Raw genomic sequence first — 23,022 nt, forward strand, 5'->3', positions numbered from 1 at the left:
CACTGGGATGAAGTTAGAAGATGCCCCAGCGATGGATGAAGATGTCGCCGCATGGATGAAGACTTCTCGCCGCTTGGGTGAAGATGGATGTCCGGACTTCAGGAACTGTGAGTAGATTTCTAGGGTTTTTTTTTGGATGTGTTTTTTTTAGATTAGGGTTTTTTATCTTAATGGGCAGTAAATGGGCTTTAAAAAATCTGAATGCCCTTTTAAGGGCAATGCCCATACAAATGCACCTTTACGGGCAATGGGTAGGTAAGGACTTTGTAATATTGCTTAGTCCCAACTTTCATAGTTAATCATTTAAATCCATTTCCATCCACTCCACTGCTATCCCATCTAAATACATCTTTTATTTTGTTTCCATAATGCAAGCATTTTAGCCGGAATGCACAACCTATAATACGGCATATGAAAATCTCACACTCAAAGTCATTTTTTTAGGGCAAAATGTAGAGTTGCGTTACAGGTAGTGATGTCCCGATCTGTTCGCCCTCGAACGGTTCACAGCGAACACAGCGATCCGCCCCTATGTGTCATCATTGAGGAAACTTTGACCCTGTATGTCACAGCCGTCTGACACATTAGAGCCAATCAACATCAGACACTCCCTCACAGACCCTCCCAGCTACTCGGAATCCACCATTTTAGACTCATAACGACCTTGTTTTCTTAATGAGAGGACGTGTTGTGTTTTTGCTCCTGACATTAATAGGAAAAACATAGCTAGGCTAGTGTATTTAGTGTCCACTACAGTCCAGAAGAACTCCACTCATCTCTGCTGCAAGGACAGCACCCCAAAAAGCCCTTTTTAGGGCTATATTTCGTGCCGTTTTTTTTTCTTCGTATTATGCTATGATTACTGCCACCACTGATATCTCCCTAACAACATTAGTTTAAATTTAACTAACCAAAAATGTTAATTATTTTGCTAGTGTAATTTTTTTTCATTTTCTATCAGGCCTGTGTCACACAGCATATACTCTGGTTCATTGCTCTGTGCCAGCCACCAGTGTTAATATCCGTTTATAAAATTATTTTAAATTAAAAAAAAAAATAATAATAATTTTGCTAGTGTAATCTAATTACATTTTCTATCAGGCCTGTGTCTGTCAGGCTCACTCAGCATTAATATACCTCATTTTTTTTCAGTCTTTTGGTTAATTGGTCTGTACCAGGCAGCCACCACTCATATCTTCTTCCCCTTAATTTAAATATAAAAAAAAAAGTTTAAATTTTTTTGATAGTGTAATCTAATATAATTTCCTATCAGGCCTGTGTGTTTTGCTGACATACAGAGCCTACTGTGTTTACTTGCTGCCCTCCCTAGTCTATGAGCCACGACTCATATGTGTTTAACCTTTTTTTAATTTCCCCCCCATAAAAATAATTTAAATCATTTTTCTAGTGTAATATAATAGTATTTTCTATCAGGCATGTGTGTTTATCTGACTTACAGATCCTACTTTTTTTAATAGCTGCCCTTCCAAGGCTATCAGCCACGACTCATATGTATGTGCTTAACCTTTTTCTTTAAATTGCCAAAAAAAAAGTATTTAAATCATTATGCTAGTGTAATCTATTTTTATTTTCTATCAGGCCTGTGTCTAACTGTCTATCTGACTTACACAGCATACTGTTGTTAATTGCTGCCCTACGTAGCAGCCAGCCAGTGCGACCACTCATATGTGCATTGCACTTCTTAACATTATTTTAATATTATCTAAATCTAAAATTTAAAAATATTTTGCTAGTGTAATCTAACTTAATTTTCTATCAGGCCTGTGTTGTTGTCACTTACACAGCATACTGTGTTAAATTGCTGCCCTACCTACCATCCACGACTCATATCTGCCAGCCTGTGTGCCAGGCCCAACTAGCCAATTAGTGGCACCAATCATAATTCTTGTAACAGTATCAAAAAAATTAAAATTCATAATTGTTTGCAGTGCAAATACTTAAACACAACCTAATTACCATGGGTCCAAGACCAGATGTTTTCTTATCATACTTTGTCAGGCTAATCATGCAGGCCATATAGAGCTCCAACAAAAGGGGGGGTAAGAGGGATTCAAGTGATAAGAAAAGTTTTACTTAACACAACAAAATTACCGTAACCCTTACACTACCTGATAGATACGACATCATACTGATGTTTTAAAGCACGTTACTGCAAACAATTTGGGAATGTTAGTTGATTTAGGGTTAAAAGCAGACTCTGCATAAACTATGTAATTTTCCATGGGAGTTTTGCCATGGATCCCCCTCCAACATGCCACAGTCCAGGTGTTAGTACCCTTGAAACAACTTTTCCATCACTATTGTGGCCAGAAAGAGTCCTTGTAGGTTTTAAAGTTTGCCTGCCTATTGAAGTCAATGGCGGTTCACGTACAATACCGGAAGTTTGAGTCCGCCGTTCGCGAACCGAAAATTTTAGGTTCGCGACATCACTAGTTACAGGCTAAAATGCTTGCGGTATAGCTATACTGCCGTGACTTGTAATACGGGAGGCCTGCCATTCCACGCGCAATGGCTAATTTTTCAGCGGTATAGCTTTACCGCACCAAACCGCAAAACTCTGGGTCAAAATGTGCAATGTTTTTTTTCTATTAATATACCTTGTTATTTACATTGACAAGCACATTTATTATGTCTTAGATGAGATAAATATTTAAATGAAAGGTTAATACAATTTGAAGGATGGCGTAAATACAAATGTAATTACAAACTTGGAAATTTTAGATAGCAAGTGATTGGTTAACATTTATTTTTATACTTCCTCATTTTTTTTTAATTTAATGTGATTATATATAATTTCTAACACCTTGTGCTTTTAATGCACTGTCCCAACTTACCAAGTTTTTCTGGGTATGGATCCTGAGCTTGGTTTCTCACATCTGTCACCCATAATCTGGGTCAAAAGGAGAGGTCATATTATCTGTCCCATTCAAGGATTAGATCTACATGTGACTTCATTTTAAGACATTGTTCAGGAGTCTGGAATTTTCTGGTCTAGCTTTAAAGTGTTATTCTCTGGAGGTCCAAGGTATTATATGTCATTGCCTACACAACCTGATACAGAGCAATAGCCTTCTGTGTGATCTACCAGTTTCTTACTAATAATGAAGATAAACCAGAACTATCAGACAGTACAGGTTTGGTACTAACTTACATGTGAATTCTTCCAATGTATAGTGTAATTATGTATATATGTTATATAATTTAGATTACAATATTAATTATGACTATCTCCGCAGTAACCTCTAACGTGTTATATATTTTATATAAGGTTACAGATATAATTAAAACTATCTCAGCGGTAACCTCCAATATATTTGTATTGTTTTTTTGTAGTTCTAATCAGGTGATATCTATTTAAACATGGCATATTATGTTTGTGGAGAAAAGAGGATTCAGTTTGTAAAAATATATACCGATTTATTAGACATTAAATAGGATACTAACAAACAATATACCATTTAATTATACACAAAGCAAACTCTGATACACTATGAAATAACATATCCTATTTTGCTTAGTTTTTAACCCTATGAGTATAAATTTAACAGTGAAATCTATTACAAGGTAAAATAAACCAGCATTGACCAATTATGCAGTATGTATTACTAACAACGGTTATTTAATATAATCTTAGCCAAATATTATCATTAAAATTATGTTTTGGTAACTTAACTTAACAATACAATACAATCATTCAGATTCAGAATGTATATCTACAGCCAAAGGAACGCATAAGAACCTCTCTAATGCCTCAACAAGTCTCAACCTTAGGGATTATAAAACTACTAAAATAAAATATACTTAAACATACCACCAGGGTTTTTCTTACAATAAACTGAATTAAGTGAAAACTATTTATAATAAAATTTCTCGTATTGTTTGGTGAATTAGATTCTCAGACAATATAAACCAGACTATGGGATAAGTACATATAAAAATTGGGCCTATAATCATCTAATACAAATCTTAATAAGGACCTTAAATGCAACAACTGCTTAAATATAAGTAAAGACTTTTTATACTTCCCCAAATGTTTGCTCCTCCAAGCCCTGGGTTATCACTAGTCAAGCTGTGTGTTTCCCCTGCATCCGGTCCCACAAAATCTCTTAGTCCACAGGAAAAACAGGCAATAATTTCCAAGGATATCAAAAATATGAGATGGGTACAACCAGGATTCAAAAGTTCTTTTTCAGGGAAAAAAAAAATGGACAGCATATCCACCATTCTTCCATGTAACCCAGAGTGTCCTGTGAATGCCCAGTGATCCAATTTATCCTGAACTATAACTCTGCCCCAATCTCTAACAGCCATTCCCAGATATGTGAGGATCTGTAGTGCTGTGATTGGAGGGATGCTAATTAACTTGGGAATAATTCACCCAATGTTAAGTATAGGTGGTTGTACTTTTACTAATTCACCACAAGATGGCGATGGTGAGTTGTGCTATAAAAGTCAACTAATTCTTACATTTATCCTTCTTAGAATTCATTTTTCATATATCATACATATATATATATACAGTGTGTATATATATATATATATATATATATATATATACACATATATATATATTCATACACACACACACACACACACACACACATATATATATATATATATATATATATATATATATATATATATATATATATATATATACATACATACACACAGATATACACATATTCATTTATCTAATTTGTGAGCTAGACTTCATAAATTTACCAAATATATTTAAATACTTATTCATGTCTTTATGGCTTATCATTTGTGCATTGTCCTTTAAAGTTGGGCATATGGGTTTTAACATTGGGAGATAATTTATATATACATCAATCTCCATATTTTTCATTTAGCTTTATACATACATGCATATACATACATCTACATACATTCATATATACATAATACATATACATATATATATATATATATATATATGCATACATACATCCATGTCTACTTACATGCATGCAAATATATTTCACTTAATATTTTTTGTTTAACTAAAATGTACCAGTTTAAAATTAAATCCTTATGACTTAGATAGATACTTACTTATACATAAGGCATATACATAAATAGAATCTCCCAATGTGGGTATCTCATATATAAGTGTATGTTACAGATGAGGCATAATTAATTATATAGTATTTTACAATAGTTTCTCATTATATGTATATCTTAATCTGTCATGACTCCTCAATGCATGGTAATACCTGGGAGTATAATTTGGCCAGGTAATCAGTATATATATATTATTTATATACAATACATAAATGTACAAGTTATATATATATATATATATATATATATGTATATATATATATATGCAGGTATAATGAATTATATAGGCCTAGATTTGGAGTTTGGCGTTAGCCGTGAAAACCAGCGTTAGAGGCTCCTAACGCTGGTTTTAGGCTACCTCCGGTATTTTGGAGTCACTCAAAAAAGGGTCTACGTCAATTGCGTATCCTATCTTTTCAATGGGATCTTTCTAACTCCGGTATTTAGAGTCGTGTCTGAAGTGAGCGTTAGAACTCTAACGACAAAACTCCAGCCGCAGGAAAAAAGTCAGTAGTTAAGAGCTTTCTGGGCTAACGCCGGTTTATAAAGCTCTTAACTACTGTGCTCTAAAGTACACTAACACCCATAAACTACCTATGTACCCCTAAACCGAGGTCCCCCCACATCGCCGCAACTCGATTAAATTTTTTTAACCCCTAATCTGCCGACCGCCAACTACCTTATCCTTATGTACCCCTAATCTGCTGCCCCTAACACCGCCGACCCCTATATTATATTTATTAACCCCTAATCTGCCCCCCACAACGTCGCCGCCAGCTACCTACACTTATTAACCCCTAATCTGCCGACCGGAGCTCACCGCTATTCTAATAAATGTATTAACCCCTAAAGCTAAGTCTAACCCTAACACTAACACCCCCCTAAGTTAAATATAATTTTAATCTAACGAAATTAATTAACTCTTATTAAATAAATTATTCCTATTTAAAGCTAAATACTTACCTGTAAAATAAATCCTAATATAGCTACAATATAAATTATAATTACATTGTAGCTATTTTAGGATTAATATTTATTTTACAGGCAACTTTGTAATTATTTTAACCAGGTACAATAACTATTAAATAGTTAAGAACTATTTAATAGTTACCTAGTTAAAATAATTACAAAATTACCTGTAAAATAAATCCTAACCTAAGTTACAATTAAACCTAACACTATACTATCATTAAATTAATTAAATAAAATACCTACAATTACCTACAATTAAACCTAACACTACACTATCAATACATTAATTAAATACAATATCTACAAATAACTACAATGAAATAAACTAACTAAAGTACAAAAAATAAAAAAGAACTAAGTTACAAAAAATAAAAAAATATCTACAAACATAAGAAAAATATTACAACAATTTTAAACTAATTACACCTACTCTAAGCCCCCTAATAAAACAACAAAGCCCCCCAAAATAAAAAATGCCCTACCCTATTCTAAATTACTAAAGTTAAAAGCTCTTTTACCTTACCAGCCCTGAACAGGGCCCTTTGCGGGGCATGCCCCAAGAAGTTCAGCTCTTTTGCCTGTAAAAAAAACATACAATACCCCCCCCCAACATTACAACCCACCACCCACATACCCCTAATCTAACCCAAACCCCCCTTAAATAAACCTAACACTAAGCCCCTGAAGATCTTCCTACCTTATCTTCACCATACCAGGTTCACCGATCCGTCCTGAAGAGCTCCTCCGATGTCCTGATCCAAGCCCAAGCGGGGGCTGAAGATGTCCATGATCCGGTAGAAGTCTTCATCCAAGCGGGGCAGAAGAGGTCTTCCATCCGATTGAATTCTTCATCCAAGCGTGGCAGAAGAGGTCTTCAATCCTATTGAAGTCTTCATCCAGGCGGCATCTTCTATCGACATCCATCTGGAGCGGAGCGGCAGCATCCTGAAGACCTCCGACGCGGAACATCCATCCTGGCGGACGACTGAACAACGAATGACGGTTCCTTTAAATGACATCATCCAAGATGGCGTCCCTCGAATTCTGATTGGCTGATAGGATTCTATCAGCCAATCAGAATTAAGGTAGTAAAAATCTGATTGGCTGATTGAATCAGCCAATCAGATTTAGCTTGCATTCTATTGGCTGATCGGAACAGCCAATAGAATGCGAGCTCAATCTGATTGGCTGATTGGATCAGCCAATCGGATTGAACTTGATTCTGATTGGCTGATTCCATCAGCCAATCAGAATATTCCTACCTTAATTCCGATTGGCAGATAGAATCCTATAAGCCAATCGGAATTCGAGGGACACCATCTTGGATGACGTCATTTAAAGGAACCGTCATTCGTCGTTCAGTCGTCGGCCAGGATGGATGTTCCGCGTCGGAGGTCTTCAGGATGCTGCCGCTCCGCTCCAGATGGATGTCGATAGAAGATGCCGCCGGGATGAAGACTTCAATCGGATGGAAGACCTCTTCTGCCCCGCTTGGATGAAGACTTCAATCGGATGGAAGACCTCTTCTGCCCCGCTTGGATGAAGACTTCTACCGGATCATGGACATCTTCAGCCCCCCGCTTGGGCTTGGATCAGGACATCGGAGGAGTTCTTCAGGACGGATCGGTGAACCTGGTATGGTGAAGATAAGGTAGGAAGATCTTCAGGGGCTTAGTGTTAGGTTTATTTAAGGGGGGTTTGGGTTAGATTAGGGGTATGTGGGTGGTGGGTTGTAATGTTGGGGGGGGGTATTGTATGTTTTTTTTACAGGCAAAAGAGCTGAACTTCTTGGGGCATGCCCCGCAAAGGGCCCTGTTCAGGGCTGGTAAGGTAAAAGAGCTTTTAACTTTAGTAATTTAGAATAGGGTAGGGCATTTTTTATTTTGGGGGGCTTTGTTGTTTTATTAGGGGGCTTAGAGTAGGTGTAATTAGTTTAAAATTGTTGTAATATTTTTCTTATGTTTGTAGATATTTTTTTATTTTTTGCAACTTAGTTCTTTTTTATTTTTTGTACTTTAGTTAGTTTATTTCATTGAAGTTATTTGTAGATATTGTATTTAACTAATGTATTGATAGTGTAGTGTTAGGTTTAATTGTAGGTAATTGTAGGTATTTTATTTAATTAATTTAATGATAGTATAGTGTTAGGTTTAATTGTAACTTAGGTTAGGATTTATTTTACAGGTAATTTTGTAATTATTTTAACTAGGTAACTATTAAATAGTTCTTAACTATTTAATAGCTATTGTACCTGGTAAAAATAATTACAAAGTTGCCTGTAAAATAAATATTAATCCTAAAATAGCTACAATGTAATTATAATTTATATTGTAGCTATATTAGGATTTATTTTACAGGTAAGTATTTAGCTTTAAATAGGAATAATTTATTTAATAAGAGTTAATTAATTTCGTTAGATTAAAATTATATTTAATTTAGGGGGGTGTTAGTGTTAGGGTTAGACTTAGCTTTAGGGGTTAATACATTTATTAGAATAGCGGTGAGCTCCGGTCGGCAGATTAGGGGTTAATAATTGAAGTTAGGTGTCGGCGATGTTAGGGAGGGCAGATTAGGGGTTAATACTATTTATTATAGGGTTAGTGAGGCGGATTAGGGGTTAATAACTTTATTATAGTAGCGGTGCGGTCCGCTCGGCAGATTAGGGGTTAATAAGTGTAGGCAGGTGGAGGCGACGTTGTGGGGGGGCAGATTAGTGGTTAATAAATATAATATAGGGGTCGGCGATGTTAGGGCAGCAGATTAGGGGTACATAGGGATAATGTAAGTAGCGGCGGTTTACGGAGCGGCAGATTAGGGGTTAATAATAATATGCAGGTGTCAGCGATAGCGGGGGCGGCAGATTAGGGGTTAATAAGTGTAAGGTTAGGGGTGTTTAGACTCGGGGTACATGTTAGAGTGTTAGGTGCAGACGTAGGAAGTGTTTCCGCATAGCAAACAATGGGGCTGCGTTAGGAGCTGAACGCGGCTTTTTTGCAGGTGTTAGGTTTTTTTTCAGCTCAAACAGCCCCATTGTTTTCTATGGGGGAATCGTGCACGAGCACGTTTTTGAGGCTGGCCGCTTGCGTAAGCAACTCTGGTATCAAGAGTTGAAGCTGCGTTAAAAATGCTCTACGCTCCTTTTTTGGAGCCTAACGCAGCCTTTATGTGGACTCTCAATACCAGAGTTATTTTTATGGTGCGGCCAGAAAAAAGCCGGCGTTAGCTACGCGGGTCCTTATCGACAAAACTCTAAATCTAGCCGATAGTATTTTACTATAGTTTCTCATTATATGTATATCTTAATCTGTCATGACTCCAATATATAGATACACAGGCATATATATATTCATATCATACCGGTTATTTCATATACTTAATTCCATATTTAACTTATCTATACATATAGTTATCAGTTTTTTTAAGTAGTTATTTTAAAAACATATGATCCTTATACACACATAATGCTATACTGGTCATTTTTACATGTCCTTCCCAAACAAATGTAATATCTTGTTTATGTTAGGGAGTGTCTGAATTGGCCCCTAAGCCAGCAGGCCTCCCATTAACATATGAGTGTGGCCCATAGGTTTGTAAGTTTATTCACAATAGTTTCTAAACAATGGAACTCCACCTGTGTTTCTCTTTTGTGCTCACAAACAGCAGGGGTTCTTCCTGACCAAATGGTGTGGCTTGATTAAATTTGGAGACTGAAAGCATCAAAAGTTTTATCAATGGTGGGGCTGAAGAGGAAATCTTTTGAAAACAGGTTTCATATCTTGAACAAACTTTCAAAGGACCGTCTGCAATTTTAAAATAGTGTTTCTGTAATATGAAATACCCTATTTTTTCTGTATGTATGACTCAACATATCCCCCTTTCCAATTTCTCTATTTGTAGGATGCATATGGAGGGATTGACCTGAATCCTTTGATAGTTTGTGCCGGGAAAATATAGTTGTTGTTGCAACAGATGATTTTATGTTCTTGCTTTAGATCCTAGAAAAGAAACATGCAGGCTCGGTATACTCATAGTCTGGTATCTTCAGTCAGCAACCCCTCTCCATTTCCTGGCCACCCTGCAGCATCAGGGGAGAGGGATCTCCAGCTGAGAATACCAAACAGGTGTGGAAATCTCATAGTGGAGCCGGCAGCAAGATGTAGAAGTATGTGATGAAGGATCGTGTGTGGTCAACCTGTTATCGGGTCCGGATAGATCAACAATTTCAAAAACTCTTGTATTGAATCTTTATCTTTATAACTTCCAAAATTTGCATTAAATAAAGTGGATTCGAAGGTGGAATTGTCCTAATAGGAGTCAGCTCATACAGCTGACATGTTTCGGCATGGTGCTATTATCAAAGCAGCTTTGATTTCAGAGGGAAAAAAAGAATACAAATGATATTGATGTTTTGTTTTTAAACCAATTCCTGAGGGGGGAGGTTCTGTGCGCTGACGTGCTGCCCTCTCTGCGGACATCCCTCCCTTAAAAGGGTTAATATATTTGACTTTGATAAAAAGGACTAGCAAAAGTTTGAGAATATCACCTAAGGATGTGAATAGTTAATCACAACTTTCAACTTTATCTGGCCGGTGGGATTCCTTTGTGTACCAAAGAGGGAAGTGAAAGGGAAGAACGCAGCTTATCCTTCTACTTACCTTTTGGGACAGCACTTCAAACGGGAACACTGTGAGCAGGAGTATAAACAGCGAGCTGGGCTGCTGTAAAAAGCCCAGCCTGCATAATTTGGCAAGTTGGAGTGTTGCTATTTTTGTGAGTATACTGTTATTGGCTTCTCCCTTCGCTAAGGTTTTCTTGGTGCGACAGATTCACACATGTCTTGCATGTATTTGTGTTTTATCTCCCCCCTCTGCATATATACGAGGATTGACATTGCTTTTCCGGTGGAATCAGCGAGCTGGGCTGCTGTTGAAGGTCCAGCCTGTAACTATAGGCACAACTGAGGGCCGCTGGAATATGTGAGTACACTGTTTTGCACCTGCACCATCCTGTTTTCCTATTTGTTTTCCGATACACACATGTGGCATTTCTTTTTTCTCTCTCTCCTTCTCCCAGAGTGTTGGGCCAAGTTGGCAGCAAAGTAACGGGATCTAAGGAGAATAATTCCTGACCCACGGTGACAGAGGAATTTTTTTTTCCTTGCTGGGACCTCAGGAAAGTCTGGGACTGTATCAATTTGGACTCACTTAAGTTCTGCATGTGTTATAAATGTATTTAAAGTTCTGTCTTTCTCTGGCTTTTTCTCTTGTAAAGTTGAATAATATTTAATATATGGGTAGGGGTTAAATAATTGTAAGTGTGATTAGAGTATTTGGATTCCCATAGGTATATGTGCACCTCTTAGTTCAAATTTTTTTTTCCAGTCACATTGGGGTCCTTTTAATACAATTATCAGCACGTACTCCATGGTTTAATTAGTAAGGGGAGGTAGTGGATAGGTAGTTAGTGGACTAAGTCCAGGAGGGGAGGGGGGTAGACAGTTTGAGTAAGTAAAGAACCAAATGGACACATTTATTTCCTCCACCTCTAACAGTAAAGTTTCAACCATGGCAGGGAGGAGACAACAAGAGAAAAAACTGACCAGATGTAGTACAGAAATAGGCTTGGATTCCCCTCAGGGGGCTGGGGCAGAAATAACAAGTAACTCTGAACTTCTGAAACAAATTAGTGAACTATTTATGCCAAAGCTTGACGCATTACAAAATAGTGTTGATGCAATCTCCCAAGAATTAAAACAAATTGCAGCTAGAGTAAGCTTAACTGAACAATGGATCTCAGACCTAGAGGATAGAGATATTGAAAAGGACAGTGAATTGGCAAATTTTTGAATGATAAAGTTGAAGATCTTGAAAATAGATCTAGGAGGAATAATCTAAGAGTAATTCTAATTTCAGAAGCCGTGTCGGATAAAGATTTAATACATTTTTCGGAAGTTCAATTGCTTTTGTTATTGAAGATAGCAGATGTTAATCAAGCTTTCCCAGTAGAGCAGGCACATAGGATTGGTACTTTCAGAAATCAGGATGAGACAAGGGACAGACCGATAATTATAAAATACTTGCATTTTCAAGATAAAATTAAAATTCTACAGGCATATAGAGTTCAAAAAGATGTGTACCATAACAATTAGAAATTTCTAATATTTTAAGATTTCTCTTATGAGACCTCAAACAAGAGGAAAGCATGTGTACCATTATGTTCGCGTTTGATTCAGGAAGGGAGGTCAGTAAAGCTTTTATACCCAGCTAGAATAAGTATTAAAACTAAAGAAGGGTTTCAAACCTTTGATAACCCTCAGGAAGCAGAAAACTTCTTAAGGCAGGAATCAAAGCAATAAGGCTGGGTCGGATGGGTAGTTTCAAGAGAGTAGGTAGTATATACATTATAAGGTTTTTTTGTTTTGTTTTTTTTGCCCTCCCCCCCCCCCTTTCTGGGGAGTCGGGGATTATTCCCCTTTTTGGTAAAAGGAGTTGTATAGAATGTTGGGGTCTTATAGGATAGGCTCTTGGAATGTGGGAGGGTTCACTTCCCCAATTAAAAGTAAAGCGGTTCTACAATACTTTAATAAATGATTGCAGGAAACACATTTGGATGAAACTGAAAGCCAAAAATTAAAATGGTGTTGAGTAGGGGAGATTGTCTATGCCCCAGGAATACAAAGGAAGAAAGGGGTAGCTATACTTTTTAGAAAAAAATTACAATATCAAATTCTAAGGTGAGAAGTAGATCAGCAGGGAAGGTTCATTATACTTGAAGTAGAAGTGGGGAGGAAAAAATTTGTACTATGTAATATATACGGCCCTTTTGGGAGATAATTCAATCTAAATTAGCGGAATTTGACAAGAATATTATAATAGGGGGTGATTTGAACTTGGTTTCTTCTGAATGTTTGGACAGGAAACGAATGGGGAAAAAGGATTGGTTGGGTAATAGGGACACTAAAACATTTAGAGCTCTTTGTTATATCTTAGAGCTGATGGATATTTGGAGGAATGCCCACCCTGACAGTAAAGAGTTTACCTGTCTCTCTAAGGCACACACATCTTTATCTCGTATTGACATATTTTTAATTAGCAAAAGCCTATTGTCCCTATTTCAAAAAGCAGAAATTCTCCAAATTACTATCTCTGATCATGCCCCAATCCTATTGTCTCTTGTAATTAAGCCAGGCAAATTATTAAATAATAGATTGTTCTTCCCTAGCTATTTATATAACAATCTTAAGTTTAGGGAATTCTTGGTTAATAAATGGGTTGATTATTATAATAGGAACAATGAATCAGTTGAGAATATAGAAACTATCTGGCAAGCTTTCAAGGCGGTTATACGGGGGGAAATTTTATCCTTTGTAGTTAGAATGAGGAGGAAAAATAACAATTACTGGGTGCAACTCACGAATCAAATAGTGAATAAATATCAAAACTATTTAAGGAATAATAGTAAAAAAAATTAAGAAGAATATTTAGAAGAAAAAAGGCAAAGAGATACCTGGTGTATCTTGAAAGAAATGTATAATGAGCTTAGGAGTAATAGTAATTTTATGTCTTATGGTAACAAAATAGGAAAATTCTTAGAGAGAATGGTGAATCGTCAGAAGTCAAACAAAATAATAACATCCATTAGAGTAAAGGATAAATTACTTAATCAATCTCAAGACATTACTGGTGAATTTTACCAATATTTCCAAAAGTTGTATGGGGCGAAAGTAGTAGATCAACAAAGAAATGCATTGTTTTGGGGAAATATTAAACTCCCCCAAATAGTGAAGGAAGATTTGGAAATGTTGAATTCCCCAATCTCGGACGAGGAGATTATAAAAGCTATAAAAAAGTTGAAGTACTATACAAAATTATTGAGGATAAAATTATTCCCGTATTAAATAAGGTATACAATTCCTTCTTCTTAGAAGGAAAATCTCCCTCTAAATATTTCACCGAATCCAGGATAATCCTGATTCCCAAACAAAGGAAAGATTTGAAATAAATGGACTCATACAGGCCCATTTCTCTCCTTAACGTCGATTATAACATTTTAACACATATTTTGGCTAATAGACTTCAAATTGTTATTGGTTCTCTTATTCACCCAGACCAAACCGGGTTCATTAAAGGAAAAACTTTAGTGAATAACATTAGGAAATTGGAATTAGCGATAAGTTATTGCGATCTGGTCGGGAAGGCAGGAACTTTTTCAGGAGGCGATGCAGCAGTTATATCTTTAGATACACGAAACGTCTTTGATTCCTTACTGTGGGACCATATGTTTACGACTATTGGGAATTTCAGAATTAAAGGTAATTTTCTTAATATTATATTATTATTATATTCTTCTCCCCTATCAGCATTAGTTATTAACTCCACTATATCAGACAAATTTATCTACAGCGTGGGACCAGACAAGGGTGTCCTATCTTTCCTCTTCTCTTCGATTTATCTCTAGAACCCTTGGCCATATATCTTAGAAATAATCTTGAGGGAATTTATATTAGGCAGTATAAAATCCAACAAGCAATATCTGCAGATTAACTTCTTATTTTTACCCAAAATTTACGAATTAACCTACCTTTAATTATCAATGTACTAGATACATTTCAAGCTTTTACATGTTTAGTAGTAAATAAAGACAAGTCTGAAATGCTGTGGCTAATTAAACATGCAAATTCACCCCAAATCCCGTTCAAGGAAGCGAGAGATTATATTACATACCGGGGGGTGAAATTTGCATGGGACCCAAGCATGTGGTATAGGTTAAATTTCCCACCGATGATTCTGTTCCTTAAGAAAAACACAGAGAAGTGGATGAAGCTACCCCTATCGCTCTCAGGTAGAATACATCTAATCAAGATAGTCTCGCTGCCCAGATTTATTTATATATTTCAGGCCCTACCACTCTTACTATTAAAAAGGGATAGTCTTGCAATTAATAAATACATAACACAGTTTATTTGGGGGAAAAAAGCCCAGAATAGCTATAAAGCGTATGTTTGCAGGAAAAAGGGTATAGGACTGGCCATACCAGATTTTGAATCCTATAACATTGTGGTAAACATGAAATATGTCATAGATTGGTTTCTTGAGAGAGGGCATTTCTCTATATATGATATAGAAGAGGCCTTGGTTGCCCCCCTTTCACTAAAAGCCCTTGTACACATGCCTCCAAAACTAATTCCAAAAAATATTAAACGATTAATAGTTATAGAGCAACCTATTCGGGCTTGGCGTAGGATTTGTACCACTTGAGGTATTAATTATAGGGTCTCTTCCTTCTTGTCCATTAGAGGGAATCCTGAATTTGTGGAAGAATTTGAGTCTGCTAGGTTTGGCATATGGTCAAGTTCAGGGGTCAGATACATGGATCAATTAATTATTATAAAAGATAATAGAATCAAAACCTTTGATGAATGTAAGTTAGAATTTGGGATCTCAAATCACCAATTTTTCTCATATTTACAACTTCGGCATTATGCCGAGCAATGTCTGAGAATGAGTAATTTAGATTGGAATAATTAATTCCTGAAGTAGGTAACAGTATTATTTCGGTTAGGGAAATTCTCCATCTCACCCATTTATAAGTCTTTATTAACTCCACAAGAACAAAGTAATATCAGATATCTTAAGCTAAAATGGAATGAGTTCTGTGTTAACCAGAGCGAGGTGGAGTTAATGGTGAGTTCAACAATGAGGACTGCCAAGGCTATGTTGGGGGAATATTATAGGGAGCAGCAAGTTAAGATGCTATATCAAACTTTCATTACCGCCAAAATTATTTCATACTGGGTTAAAGAAGGGATCAAACCATCATGCATTAGGTGTAAATTTAGCTTGGCTGATATGACTCATCTCATATGGTTCTGCCCAATAATTCAAAGATTTTGGGGTAAAATTTCATTTTGGTTGTACCCCAGAAATGATGAATGGGGGGGGGTCTCCCTTTTATTTCTTGTCCCTTTTTTCCTTTTTTCTATTTCCCCCTTCTTTTTTTGGGGGGGGGGTTCTAACAGTCCACTTGGGTTCAATGTATAAAGTTTGCATCTATAATTTCATGCTATGCAAAATCAATTGATTTGGGTCACCTGAAGTTTGTGTACGATGCCCATTAATGATCTATTTTTGGTTAAATAAGGGTTTGGCTGTTTGATAGTGTTTGGGTAGCATGGTTAATGAAGGATCCTGTTGAGTCATAAGGTTTTGTTTTGCATATCGTATACCCTGCGAGATGCAACCAAGAAGCAATTGTGCTTTGTACTTTCTGTTTATACTGTTGGAATATAAATAATAAATAAAAAAAATAAAAAAATAAGATAAAAACGCTTGTTTAATTTCTACGAAATCATTGTTTGCACAATATAATTTTGTTATTAGAAATACAAATTTACTAGACAAAATAATATCACTGTGAAAAATATCACTACTTGTCAGCCGTGCCTCCAACGTGTTATATAATTTAGATTATAATATTAATTATGACTATCTCCGCAGTAACCTCTAACGTGTTATATATTTTATATAAGATTACAGATATAATTAAAACTATCTCAGCGGTAACCTCCAATATATTTGTATTATTTTTTTGAAGTTCTAATCAGGTGATATCTTTTTAAACATGGCAAATTATGTTTGTGCAGTAAAGAGGATTCAGTTTGGAAAAATATATACAGATTTATTAGACATTAAACAGGATACTAACAAACGATGTACCATTTAATTATACACAAAGCAAACTCTGATACACTATAAAATAACATATACTATTTTTCTTAGTTTTCAACCCTATAAGTACAAATTTAACAGTGAAATCTATTACAAGGTAAAATAAACCAGCATTGACCAATTATGCAGTATGTATTACTAACAATGGTTATTTAATATTATCTTAGCCAAATATTATCATTAAAATTATGTTTTGGTAACTTAACAATACAATACAATCAGTCAGATTCAGAATGTATATCTACAGCCAAAGGAACACATAAGAACCTTTCTAATGTCTCAACAAGTCTCAACCTTAGGTAATATAAAACTACTAAAATAAAATATACTTAAACATAACACCAGGGTTTTTCTTACAATAAACTGAATTAAGTGAACACTATTTATAATAAAATTTCTCGTATTGTTAGGTGAATTAGATTCTCAGACAATATAAACCAGACTATGGGGATAAGTACATATAAAAATTGGGCCTGTAATCATCTAATACAAATCTTAATAAGGACCTTAAATGCAACAACTGCTTAAATATAAGTAAATACTTTTTATACTTCCCCAAATGTTTGCTCCTCCAAGCCCTGCGTTATCACTAGTCAAGCTGTGTGTTTCCCCTGCATCCGGTCCCACAAAATCTCTTAGTCCACAGGAAAAACAGGCCAAAATTTCCAAGGATATAAAAAATATGAGATTGGTACAACCAGGATTCAAAAGTTCTTTTTCAGGGAAAAAAATTGGACAGCATATCCACCCTTCTTTCATGCAACCCAGAGTGTCCTGTGAATGTTCAGTGATCCAATTTATCCTGAACTATAACTCCACCCCAATCTCTAACAGCCATTCACAGATGTGTAAGGATCTGTAGTGCTGAGATTAGAGGGATGCTAACTAACTTTTGGGAATAGTTCAATGTTAAGTATAGCTGGTTGTACTTTTACTAATTCACCACAAGATGGCGATGGTGAGTTGTGCTATAAAAGTGAACAAATTCTTACATTTATCCTTGTTAGAATTAATTTTTCATATATCATAGACATATATATATATATATATATATATATATATATATATATACACACATACACACAGATATACACATATTCATTTATCTAATTTGTGAGCTAGACTTCATAAATTTACCAAATATATTTAAATAAGAATTCATGTCTTTATGGCTTTTCATTTGTGCATTGTCCTTTAAAGTTGGGCATATGAGTTTTAACATAGGGAGATAATTTATAGATACATCAATCTCCATATTTTTCATTTAGCTGTATACATACATGCATATACATACATCTACATACATTCATACATAAATATACATAATACATATATATATATATATATATATATATATATATATATATATATATATATATATATATATATATATATATATACACATACATATGCATACATACAACCATGTCTACTTACATGCATGCAAATATATTTAATTTAATATTTTTTGTTTAACTAAAATGAACCAGTTTAAAATTAAATCCTTATGACTTAGATAGATACTTATTTATACATAAGGCATATAAATAAATAGAATCTCCCTATGTGGGTATCTCATATATAAGTGTGTGTTACATATGAGGCATAATGAATTATATAGTATTTTACAATAGTTTCTCATTATATGTATATCTTAATCTGTCATGACTCCTCAATGCATGGTAATACCTGGGAGTATAATTTGGCCAGGTAATCAGTATATATATATATTTATATACAATACATAAATGTACAAGTCACATACATATATATATATATATATATATATATATATATATATATATATATATATATATATATATATTCATATCATACTGGTTTATATTTCATATACTTAATTCCATATTTAACTTATCTATACATATAGTTATCAGATTTTTGAAGTAGTTATTTTAAAAACATATGATCCTTATACACACATAATGCAATACTGGTCATTTTTACATGTCCTTCCCAAACAAATGTAGTATCTTGTTTATGTTAGGGAGTGTCTGAATTGGCCCCTAAGCCAGCAGGCCTCCCATTAACATGTGAGTGTGCCGATAGGTTTGTAAGTTTATTCACAATAGTTTCTAGACAATGGGACTCCACCTGTGTTTCTCTTTTGTGTTCACAAACAGCAGGGGTTCTTCCTGACCAAATGGTGTGGCTTGACTTAATTTAGAGTCTGAAAGCATCTGGGGCGCGATCCGATATCGATCGCAGTTTGCGGCGCAAGCGAGGGAACCGGCGTCGCCCGCAGTTTCAGCTCGCAACTCGAGCCAATCAGATTGAGCTCGCATTCTATTGGCTGATCGGAACGGCCAATAGAATGCAAGCTCAATCTGATTGGCTGATTGGATCAGCCAATCGGATTGAACTTGAATCTGATTGGCTGATTCAATCAGCCAATCAGATTTTTTAACTTAATTCCGATTGGCTGATAGAATCCTATCAGCCAATCGGAATTCGGCGGACGCCATCTTGGATGACGTCATTTAAAGGTACCTCATTCCAAGTTCAGCAGTCGGCCGGGATGGATGCTCCGCGGCGGCGGAGCGAAGAAAGAAGATTGAAGATGCCGCCGGAAGAATGAAGACTTTGCTGCCGCTTGGAGGAAGACGTCGCCGGAGGAAGAATTCTTCTTTGCCGCTTGGAGGATGACATCGCCGGAGGAAGAATTCTTCTTTGCCGCTTGGAGGAAGACATCGCCCGGATCGGATCAGGAGTTCGGCCCGGTGTGGTGAAGACAAGGTAGGGAGATCTTCAGGGGGGTAGTGTTAGGCTTTTTTAAGGGGGGTTTGGGTGGGTTTAGAATAGGGGTATGTGGGTGGTGGAATTGTATTTGTTGTATGCAAAAGAGCTGAATTCTTTGGGGCATGCCCCACAAAAGGCCCTTTTAAGGGCTGGTAAGGTAAAGAGCTTTGAAATTTGTTGAATTTAGAATAGGGCAGGGAATTTTTTTTATTTTGGAGGTTTATTATTTTATTAGGGGGCTTAGAATAGGTGTAATTAGCTTAAATATCTTGTAATCTTTTTTATTTTTTGTAATTTAGTGGGTTTTTTTTTTTGTAATTTAGTTTAGTTAATTTAATTGTATTTTTAGATAGATGTTTGTAGTTTATTAAATTTATTGATAGTGTAGGTGTATTTGTAACTTAGGTTAGGATTTATTTTACAGGTAATTATTTTAACTAGGTAGATATTAAATAGTTAATAACTATTTAATATCTATTATACCTAGTTAAAATAATTAACAATTTACCTGTAAAATAAATATTAACCCTAACATAGCTACAATGTAATTATTAATTATATTGTAGCTATCTTAGGGTTTATTTTATAGGTAAGTATTTAGATTTAAATAGGAATATTTTAGTTTATAAATGAATTAGATTAATTTAATATAAATTTAGTTAGGGTTAGATAGAGTTAATATAGTTAATATAAATACTATAGTAACTATATTAACTATATTAACCCTAATATAATTAGGTTTAATATAGTTAATATATATAATGAAATACCTATATTAACTATAATATACTTAGGGTTAATATAGATAATATAGCTGGCGGCGGGGTAGGTAGATTAAATTAGGGGTTAATCATTTTAATAGAGATGGCGGCGGTGTAAGGGGCTTACATTAGGGGTTAATAATTTTTATATAGGTGGCGGCGGTGTAAGGGGTCAGATTAGGGGATAGATAAGGTAGATGGCGGCGGTTTTAGAGGCTCACAGTAGGGGGTTAGTTTATGTAGATGGCGGCGGGGTCCGGGAGCGGCGGTTTAGGGGGTAATAACTTTATTAGGGATTTCGGGGGGGGGGGATCGCGGTTGACAGGGAGATAGACATTGCGCATGCGTTAGGTGTTAGGTTTATTTTAGCAGATGGCGGTTGACAGGGAGATAGACATTGCGCATGCGTTAGGTGTTAGGTTTATTTTAGCAGATCGCGGTTGACAGGGAGATAGACATTGCGCATGCGTTAGGTGTTAGGTTTATTTTCTAGTTAGTTTAGGGAGTTACGGGGCTCCAATAGTCAGCGTAAGGCTTCTTACGGCTGCTTTTTGTGGCGAGGTGAAAATGGAGTAAGTTTTCTCCATTTTCGCCACGTAAGTCCTTACGCTGCATATTGGATACCAAACTGCGCGGGTTTGGTATACCTGCCTATGGCCCAAAAAACTGCGGGCGACGGCAGAAATATACGGGCGTAACTTCTAGGTTACGCCGTATATGTGATACCAAACCCGCGCAAATATTGGCGTCGCCGGCTTTTGCGGGCGACGATTTATATCGGATCGACCCCCAAAAGTTTTAACAATGGTGGGGCTGAAGAGGAAGTCTTTTGAAAACAGGTTTCATATCTTGAACAAACTTTCATAGGACCATCTGCAATTTTAAAATAGTATTTCTGTAATATGAAATACCCTACTTTTTCTGTATCTATGACTCAACATATATATATATATATATATATATATATATATATATATATATATATATATATATATATATATATATATATATATATATATATATATACAAAACCTGTATGTATATATATATATATATATATATATAAAAAGTTCCAATGGTATATGCACTCCTTGAATCCAACCTAATTGGCAACGACCAGGGTGCTATTCAATTAAAATTGAAATACAGTCTCCATAAGATGACAGCACTCATTATATTTTAAGAATAAAAACTAACTTTTATTGACAAAAACATAATTAAAAAAAGGGGAAAGTCCATGACGTTTTGATGCCTAACTGGCATCTTTATCAAATGTTCCCTGTTTTTAGGTTAGAGGTACAAAAACATGAAACCCCATGAATGAAGGGAGGCACTCACTGGTCTTTTCAAAAGTGGTTTTAATCCATGATGTTTCAGGGAAACTCTCCCCTTCCCAGAAATGTCACAGATTAAAACCACTTTTGAAAAAAAACAGTGAGTGCCACCCTTCATTTTCTACATTAACCTGTTGACACCCTGGCATATGAATAATTTCTTTTTTTGTGGAAAATGCTTTTAGCTTCTACTTTATTAAGTCCCTTGACAATGTAATGTAAACCTCTTGACAATGTTGGACAGTGGACACAGGAACATTAAGATTTCTGGAGATGGACTTGTAACCTTGAGATTGTCCATGCTTTTCAACAATTTTTGTTCTCAAATCCTCAAACAATTCTTTGCTGCTCTTTCTCTTCTCCATACTCACAGAGACACACAACACAAAGGTTGAGTCAATGTTTCTCCATTTTAACTGGTTGCTGGTGTGATTTGTATATTGTCAGCACCTAAAAAAGCAGGTGTATACACTACGATATACAGTAAAGCGCTAAAGAAACACCCCAATATGTATAACGCAATAGTTACAGTGCATGCAATATGTCAATACAGTAAAAGAACTAGTAAAATAATTAGTAGCATATAGGTACACAGGTGGCCGATATATGCATTCAGCCAAAACACTGGTACTTACAGAGTCAAAGTCCAAAAAGAATATAGTTCAATTCGATTGTATAATGTTCTCAAAGGTCACAGAGAGAAATATGCAGTCCTGCTGCTCCTCTAAGGTAAACTTCCAAAGTTCCTACGTAACTGTACAAAAAAAGAGAAAAAGAGAGGAGCGCCGACTCAAATGTAGGGAAAAACAGTTTATTTGAACATAAAAGTTGAATCAAAAACACTCACAAGATAGATAGGGTAAAATTCATATCAAGGCCGACTGCCGTACATATCCCCCTGATATCAATGCAGGATCCCTCCGGTGTTAGGAGATGTGAGGTCAGGATATTAAAGTTTCACGCTGTATTGTCTGTCCTTCCAATACCGCTCTGCAGTCGCGGGTAGTGACGTCGTTATAGAGTTCAGCGTGGAGTCTCGGCTGTTAGGAGTAGAATAGTTGGATAGTGCGCTACGGATCCCTTGTAGGGACAAAAGAGGTAGCGAGCCTGTGTATTTCTTCAACGCGTTTCGTCCCGATCGACAGGACTTTATCAAGAATACTGAAACAGCTCCACTGGGACCTTTATATACCAGCATTTTACCAATGGAGGTCAGGCTCAAAATTAATGTCAATCAAAGAGGTGAATGGAGGTTCGCTAGCTCATACAATGCTCCTGTTTAGGAGCCACATTAATAGCAACTAAAATGTTAAAAATACTTTCAAAAATAATAACAACATGTGAATAAAAGATCGGAATAAATATGCAAATGCAAATGTAAGT

The sequence above is a fragment of the Bombina bombina genome, chromosome 5 (assembly GCF_027579735.1).
Source record: "Bombina bombina isolate aBomBom1 chromosome 5, aBomBom1.pri, whole genome shotgun sequence".
NCBI classification, from domain to species: Eukaryota; Metazoa; Chordata; class Amphibia; order Anura; family Bombinatoridae; genus Bombina; species Bombina bombina.